This window comes from Lissotriton helveticus, chromosome 1_2, assembly GCF_964261635.1.
Source record: "Lissotriton helveticus chromosome 1_2, aLisHel1.1, whole genome shotgun sequence".
Taxonomy (NCBI): Eukaryota; Metazoa; Chordata; class Amphibia; order Caudata; family Salamandridae; genus Lissotriton; species Lissotriton helveticus.
In genome coordinates, this window is record NC_136058.1 from 315,720,912 (window position 1) to 315,729,797 (window position 8,886).

The 8,886-nt window shown below is 57.4% G+C and overlaps 1 non-coding gene across 1 annotated transcript; it reads right to left on the reverse strand.

Moving 5' to 3' along the window:
• Positions 1-5,020: 5,020 nt before the first annotated feature.
• Positions 5,021-5,092, reverse strand: TRNAP-UGG (transfer RNA proline (anticodon UGG)). The gene has a single exon. It is a non-coding gene; the product is annotated as a tRNA-Pro (tRNA).
• Between the last annotated feature and the right edge of the window lie 3,794 nt (positions 5,093-8,886).

An 8,886-nucleotide genomic window follows, 5' to 3' on the forward strand; every position in this document is an offset into this window, starting at 1 on the left:
TCACACACACGTGCCCCCCACAGCGCTCTCCACTGCACAACCTGCAGTGAGTCTCACACGCACGTGCAGCCCCACAGCCCACTCTACACCTCGCAGTGTGTCTCACACGCACGAGCAGCCCCACAGCCCACTCCGCTGCACACCCCACAGTGAGTCTCACTCGCACGTGCACCCCACAGCTCACTGCACACCTCGCAGTGCGTCTCACACGCACGTGCACCGCACAGCTCATTCCACACCCCGCAGTGTGTCTCACTCGCACGTGCACCCCACAGCTTACTGCACTCTCCGCAGTGTGTCTCACACGCACGTGCACCGCGCAGCTCATTCCACACCCGGAATAAGTCTCACTCGCACGTGCACCCCACAGCTCACTGCACACCCCGCAGTAAGTCTCACAGGCGCGTGCACCGCGCAGCTCATTCCACACCCTGAATAAGTCTCACTCGCACGTGCACCCCACAGCTCACTGCACACCCCGCAGTAAGTCTCACAGGCGCGTGCACCGCGCAGCTCATTCCACACCCGGAATAAGTCTCACTCGCACGTGCACCCCACAGCTCACTGCACACCTCGCAGTGAGTCTCACACGCACGTGCACCGCACAGCTCATTCCACACCCCGCAGTGTGTCTCACTCGCACGTGCACCCCACAGCTTACTGCACACTCCGCAGTGTGTCTCACACGCACGTGCACCGCGCAGCTCATTCCACACCCGGAATAAGTCTCACTCGCACGTGCACCCCACAGCTCACTTCACACCCCGCAGTAAGTCTCACAGGCGCGTGCACCGCACAGCTCATTCCACACCCCGCAGTGAGTCTCACTTGCACGTGTACCGCGCAGCTCATTCCACACCCCGCAGTGTGTCTCACACGCACGTGCACCGCGCAGCTCATTCCACACCCGGAATAAGTCTCACTCGCACGTGCACCCCACAGCTCACTGCACACCCCGCAGTAAGTCTCACAGGCGTGTGCACCGCACAGCTCATTCCACACCCCGCAGTGAGTCTCACTCGCACGTGCACCGCGCAGCTCATTCCACACCCCGCAGTGTGTCTCACACGCACGTGCACCGCGCAGCTCATTCCACACCAGGAATAAGTCTCACTCGCACGTGCACCCTACAGCTCACTGCACACCCCGCAGTAAGTCTCACAGGCGCGTGCACCGCACAGCTCATTCCACACCTCGCAGTGAGTCTCACACGCACGTGCACCGCACAGCTCATTCCACACCCCGCAGTGAGTATCCCACGCACGTGCACCGCACAGCTCATTCCACACCTCGCAGTGAGTCTCACACGCACGTGCACCGCACAGCTCATTCCACACCCCGCAGTGTGTCTCACTCGCACGTGCACCGCGCAGCTCATTCCACACCCCGCAGTGTGTCTGTTAGACAGGGACCCTGAGGGTCGGCCGGATACTGAGGGAGAGATCCCCGAGGGGGACCGTCTCCGGTGATCGTACAGACAAGTTACCTCCCTCCCCACAAACAGGCACCACACCAAGTCGAGTTCAATGCTTTATATAAGGTTCTTAAGGCAAGGATATCAGTGATACAGGATATCTCGGACCCGGGGGTCCTCTCACTTCTAGTCTCTGTAGGGAAAGGGGGTAGCGGGACAGTCTTGGTACCGGATCGGTACAGGTAGTGGTAAGGGGCGAGCTCACAATCCTCGAGCTGGAGGGTCTGTGGATCGGGCCGCGGCAGCGCCAGCAGGCCAAGATGGTAGTCTCACAAGGCAGAGGGCCGCGGCAGCGCCAGCAGGCCAAGTCGATGGTTTCACGAGGCAGCGGGCCGCGGCAGCGCCAGCAGGCCAAGATGGTTTCACTAGGCAGAGGGCCGCGGCAGCGCCAGCAGGCCAAGACGATGGTTTCACGAGGCAGAGGGCCGCGGCAGCGCCAGCAGGCCAAGACGATGGTTTCACGAGGCAGAGGGCCGCGGCAGCGCCAGCAGGCCAAGACGATGGTTTCACGAGGCAGAGGGCCGCGGCAGCGCCAGCAGGCCAAGACGATGGTTTCACGAGGCAGAGGGCCGCGGCAGCGCCAGCAGGCCAGTCACGGATGAGTTCTTCTCGGGTCTCTCGACTCCAGGATACAACTGCCTTCCTGGTCTGGCACTGCCCCAGTTATAGGTCTGGTCCCCTTTGATGTCCGGACCCTCGCGCCTGGGGGCCGGGAGGTCCGGGATGAGGGAGTCCAGACACCCAGCAGGGGGGTGGAGCCAGCGCCCAGGGCGGCCGGGGGTGATCGACACCTGGCGGAGGGGAGCCGTTGACGATTCCTTCTCCCATTGATTTGCCAAGTGGTCGCTCTGCCTCCTGGGGGGAGGTTGGTGCCCCGATGTCGGGGCCGGCCGGGCCCAGGGTTAGGGTCGAGTTGAGGCCACGCGGCCTCGTGCTGCAGTGCCCCAAGATGGCGGCCGGTTCGATGTCGGGGTGTGGATGGTGACCCGGGCCAGCTGGGTCCGGGGCTGGTGTCTTGTAGTGGAGGGATTGCAGGGTACTTCGGGTGGTCGTTTAGAGACTCTGGCTGGGGATGCAGGGAGAGCCAGGGTCCAGGTCCTACTGCGGGGAGGGGGGGCAGCCCGACCATGCGGCCTGTCCAACAGTGTCTCACTCGCACGTGCACCCCACAGCTCACTGCACACCCCGCAGTGAGTCTCACACGCACGTGCACCCCACAGCTCACTCCACTGTACACCCCGCAGTGCGTCTCACACACACGTGCAGCCCCACAGCCCACTCCACTGCACACCCCGCAGTGTGTCTCACACACACGTGCCCCCCACAGCGCTCTCCACTGCACAACCTGCAGTGAGTCTCACACGCACGTGCAGCCCCACAGCCCACTCCACACCTCGCAGTGTGTCTCACACGCACGAGCAGCCCCACAGCCCACTCCGCTGCACACTCCACAGTGAGTCTCACTCGCACGTGCACCCCACAGCTCACTGCACACCCCGTAGTGCGTCTCACACGCACGTGCACCCCACAGCTCACTGCACACCCCGCAGTGCGTCTCACACGCACGTGCACCGCACAGCTCATTCCACACCCCGCAGTGTGTCTCACTCGCACGTGCACCCCACAGCTTACTGCACACTCCGCAGTGTGTCTCACTCGCACGTGCACCCCACAGCTCACTGCACACCCCGCAGTGCGTCTCACATGCACGTGCACCCCACAGCTCACTGCACACCCCGCAGTGCGTCTCACATGCACGTGCACCCCACAGCTCACTGCACACCCCGCAGTGCGTCTCACACGCACGTGCACCCCACAGCTCACTGCACACCCCGCAGTGCGTCTCACACGCACGTGCACCGCGCAGCTCATTCCACACCCCGCAGTGAGCCTCACACGCACGTGCACCGCGCAGCTCACTGCACACCCTGCAGTGAGTCTCACTCGCACGTGCACCCCACAGCTCACTGCACACCCCGCAGTGCGTCTCACACGCACGTGCACCCCACAGCTCACTACACACCCCGCAGTGCGTCTCACACGCACGTGCACCCCACAGCTCACTGCACACCCCGCAGTGCGTCTCACACGCACGTGCACCGCGCAGCTCATTCCACACCCCGCAGTGAGTCTCACACGCACGTGCACCGCACAGCTCATTCCACACCCCACAGTGAGTCTCACACGCACATGCACCGCACAGCTCATTCCACACCCCGCAGTGAGTCTCACACGCACGTGCACCCCACAGCTTACTGCACACCCCGCAGTGCATCTCACACGCACGTGCACCCCACAGCTGACTGCACACCCCGCAGTGCGTCTCACACGCACGTGCACTGCGCAGCTCATTCCACACCCCGCAGTGAGTCTCACACGCACGTGCACCGCACAGCTCATTCCACACCCCGCAGTGTGTCTCACTCGCACGTGCACCGCGCAGCTCATTCCACACCCCGCAGTGAGTCTCACACGCACGTGCACCGCACAGCTCATTCCACACCCCGCAGTGCGTCTCACACGCACGTGCACCGTGCAGCTCATTCCACACCCCGCAGTGAGTCTCACACGCACGTGCACCCCACAGCTCACTGCACACCCCGCAGTGCGTCTCACACGCACGTGCACCCCACAGCTCACTGCACACCCCGCAGTGCGTCTCACACGCACGTGCACCGCGCAGCTCATTCCACACCCCGCAGTGAGTCTCACACGCACGTGCACCGCACAGCTCATTCCACACCCCACAGTGAGTCTCACACGCACGTGCACCGCGCAGCTCATTCCACACCCCGCAGTGCGTCTCACACGCACGTGCACCGCGCAGCTCATTCCACACCCCGCAGTGCGTCTCACACGCATGTGCACCGCACAGCTCATTCCACACCCCGCAGTGCGTCTCACACGCACGTGCACCGCACAGCTCATTCCACACCCCACAGTGAGTCTCACACGCACGTGCACCGCACAGCTCATTCCACACCCCGCAGTGAGTCTCACACGCACGTGCACCGCGCAGCTCATTCCACACCCCGCAGTGCGTCTCACACGCACGTGCACCGCGCAGCTCATTCCACACCCCGCAGTGCGTCTCACACGCACGTGCACCGCACAGCTCATTCCACACCCCACAGTGAGTCTCACACGCACGTGCACCGCACAGCTCATTCCACACCCCGCAGTGAGTCTCACACGCACGTGCACCCCACAGCTCACCCCTCTGTGCACTTTCTAGTGCGTCTCACACACCTCACGCCACTGCCTCCCTAACCCTAAGCCTTGCTGCCCGTTCGAAAGTTAAATTACCGAGACATAAAACACCCCCTGGCTGCTGACGTGGCAGCTGTGGAGACGTCAGAGGCTCCTCGGGCTCCAGCTGTTTCTGTCCCGTCTCTTTTTCCGAGGGTCTAAAGCTCACTTTGGGTACGAGGGGTTCTCCCCTGAAATCACAAAACTTGCCCGGATTCCGGGTAAAAATTGTAGCTTTCAACAACCACAATTTATAAGAATCCTTGGATTTATTTAGTTAAACTAGGTGAAAAAAGAGGGCTCGTCCGGGATTTGAACCCGGGACCTCTCGCACCCAAAGCGAGAATCATACCCCTAGACCAACGAGCCAGCTGTAAACGTCTTGTTTCACGTATTATATTTTTAAATAGTCTCTCCCTGTGTACAGGATGTTGTATATCTATTTAGTTTCTTCCACCTTTGTCCTCAATCCAGGAATAATAACTTGAGGTAACCCAGTCCAAGTGTTGTGGGATAGAATCTGCCTTCTCCATGTAACACGTCCAACTTGCATCAATGGATGAACAGTGCTGTTATTTATAATCAGAAGAATAGCACGAGTAGGGGGGGGGGGGGGGTGTTGGAGTAGAATTACACAAAATCACAGCCGAAATACCTGAAATGTACTCCAAAAAATTGTAAAAATTATACTCAAAAATGTAATATCGAATAGTGATTTCCAGACTCATGAGTTCAAAACACAGCTGTTCATGATAGGATTTGTAGTTTCCCTAACTGTCCGCTCTGGTAAAAAAATCTACCATAAATGCCACTTGAATTAAAAAATTACCCGAATGGTACATCTTGTGTTAACGTTTCTCTCCGAAACTACATGATGTGGTATAACACCATCATATCTCTAATTTCACATACAATTTGTTACCTACAATTAATAAACTGATGCCAATTATACTGTCGAAATTAAAAGTTGTCCCAGGCCTCTGCATGCAATCTGGCCCCCAACTAACAAACTACTAACTCTCTGCAAATGTTTTCCACTCAACCAGGTGTCCTCTCCTTGTAGTGAGTAAGGCACACGGGTGATCGGACCCACTCTGTTTTAAAATGTTCAGCTGGGAATATTTATGACATGAAAGGGTGGGGCAGCCTGCCCAGGCATTTTACCAGACCCCCAGTCCATAATGTGTCCTGCAGTCTTTCCGCTCTCCTGGGAGGAATGTCATTGGGGAGTAGCCCCAATCTGCCCCTCGGGGCAGAAAGTCCACTAGAAAGCAGAGACAGTTTAATAAAAAGAATGGGTGGGGAAGCCTGCCCAGGCCCCAGCCTGTAAGAGGTCCAGCACTCTTTCTGCCCTGAGGGGCAGGTAGAGGGGGTTCACCCAAAATCTGCCCCCTGGTTGCGGCAGGGTGCCCCCTGGACACCAGGGATTATATGTTTTTCTCTTTAAAAAAGACTCTGAAAGGAACTAACCAACCCACTCCTAAACCCTAAGAGTTTACCGAGTAAAATATGGGGTTTATTTAATTTCTTCTGGGGTGGGGGCAGAAAGCCCACTGGATGCCAGGGATAATTTTACAAAATAAAAAAATGGGGTAGGGACTGGCCCATTGTGATATCTGTCTGCATCTGCACCCCTAAAGCCCCTCCCTACTTTCTAACCCTCTGTGTCCTAGAGCACCATTATGGTAAGAAAGGACATTTGAATTCTTTTTTGCTGTAGGTTTGCATATGGGCCAGCAGAGAGGGGGTAAATCCCAAATTTCACTCCCTTGCCATGGAGAAAGGCTGCACTATTGGGATTCTGAGTTAGCCTCCAACCAACAAACTCTACAACTATTTTCATGCATGGAATGCCCTGAAAACCTCAAACTTTGGCTAAAGTCAGGGGCGTAGCTAGAGCTTGTGGCGCCCGGGGCTATCCCTCAGGTTGCTGCCCCTGGCATCCGCAGCCCTGTGATTGTGTGAGCTTAAGTCTCGTACTCGATTTTTGAATCTCACCTTACTGTCAAATTTCGGGCCCAAATATTTCTCACATGTATCATTTGAATGCTAGTTTTACATTGGTCTATTAACTAGTGCAAGTAAGTGTTAACTATCTGAACTCGCAGTTGTAGAGGGCTGCGCACAGCACCCCGGGGCCACTCGCTTAATTATACTGGTGTGATTTTTTTTAATACTTTAAAATATTTATCAACCTGCCGGACTGTGTGTGTGTCGCGCAGGCTCTCCCGAGGCTTGCCTAGCAATCATGCTATTATGCACATGCTCACTATGGCGGCCGGAGTCCTTAAGTCAGCTGACACTATGAATTTATGGTATAGGCCTGAGGCAATTGAGATCTGTGTTAGGGGCCCTCACAACCTGTTATAGTCTGGGCCCAGGTCCCATGTGGGACAGAGTGAGCAGCATGGATTTTAGAGATTCTTCTCTCCTGGTGTATTATTTGAGCTCTCTCCAAACAGCCGCAATGCCACATGTTCACAGACCGGTTCTCTCATCAGCGTGCGTCGTGACTGTCACTCGAGACAGACTACTTTGGCACTCACCTGGATCTGAAGGTGGCGTGTTGGATTTAGGGGTCTTTCGACACTGGCTGTGCTGTAGGCTTTAAACAGCAATACCGGATGGACTGAATACCCGACTGTAGACCAAGCTGCTTCTGAGCCAAGGGCAGAAAACAAAATGTCCTGTTTGAAGTGTCTTCTGGTGTATTTACACTTGGTGTGTAACTTGTCAGTCGCGCTAGAGATCTAGAGATATTTATGCCAGTTCATCAGTGCAGGCTCTGGTGATGCTCATGCCACTACTACTCTGAATGCGTCATGTGCATCATATCTACTTGCCAACAGTCACTATGATTCAAGGATTGCTTCTGTGTGTATACAGAACATGTGGAGAGTTATTTATTGGCGCCCTACCACTGACCTCTTTTTCTGTAGATACCTTTACTACAACCCTCCAACAGTGCAACTTCATCTCTTCGTAGCCCCTCCCCCTCATGACCTTCTCCTCAAACTTCCTCACTACCATCCTCCACCAGTGCCCCTCATCTCTCTGTATCTACCACCCTCCCCCCATGACCTCCTCCTCGGATTCCCTCACTGCCACCCCCCAACAGTGCCCTTCATCTCTACAAAGCCCCTCTCCCTCATTATCTCATCCTCGGATTCCCTTACTACCATCTTCCAACAGCGCCCCTCATCTCTCTATAGCCCAGCCCCCCCATGACCTCCTCCTTGGATTCCCTCACTGCCACCCTCTAACAGTGCCCCTCATCGCTCCGTAGCCCAGCCCCCCCATGACCTCCTCCTTGGATTCCCTCACTGCCACCCTCCAACACTGCCCCTCATCGCTCCGTAGCCCAGCCCCCCATGACCTCCTCCTTGGATTCCCTCATTGCCACCCTCCACCAGGGCCCCTCATCGCTCCGTAGCCGCTCCCCCTGATGACCTCCTTCTCGGATTCCCTAATTGCCACCCTCCTACAGTGCCCCTCATCGCTTCATAGCCTCTCCCCCTGATGACCTCCTCCTTGGATTCCCTCACTGCCACCCTCCACCAGGGCCCCTCATCGCTCCATAGCCCAGCCCCCCATGACCTCCTCCTTGGATTCCCTCACTGCCACCCTCCACCAGGGCCCCTCATCGCTCCATAGCCCAGCCCCCCATGACCTCCTCCTTGGATTCCCTCACTGCCACCCTCCACCAGGGCCCCTCATCGCTCCGTAGCCCAGCCCCCCATGACCTCCTCCTCGGATTCCCTCACTGTCACCCTCCAACACAGCCCTTCATCTCTCCAAAGCCTCACTACCTCAAGACCTCGTCCTCGGATTCCCTCGATACCCCCTTTAAACAGCGCCCATCCTCTCTCCAAAGGCCCTCCTCCTCATGACCTCCTCCTTGGATTCCCTCATTGCCACCCTTCACCAGTGTCCCTCATCGCTCCATAGCCCAGCCCCCCATGACCCTCTCCTTGGATTCCCTCATTGCCACCCTCCACCAGGGCCCCTCATGGCTCCGTAGCCCAGCCCCCCATGACCTCCTCCTTGGGTTCCCTCACTGCCACCCTCCACCAGTGCCCCTCATCGCTCCGTAGCCCAGCCCCCCATGACCTCCTCCTTGGGTTCCCTCACTGCCACCCTCCACCAGTGCCCCTCATCGCTCC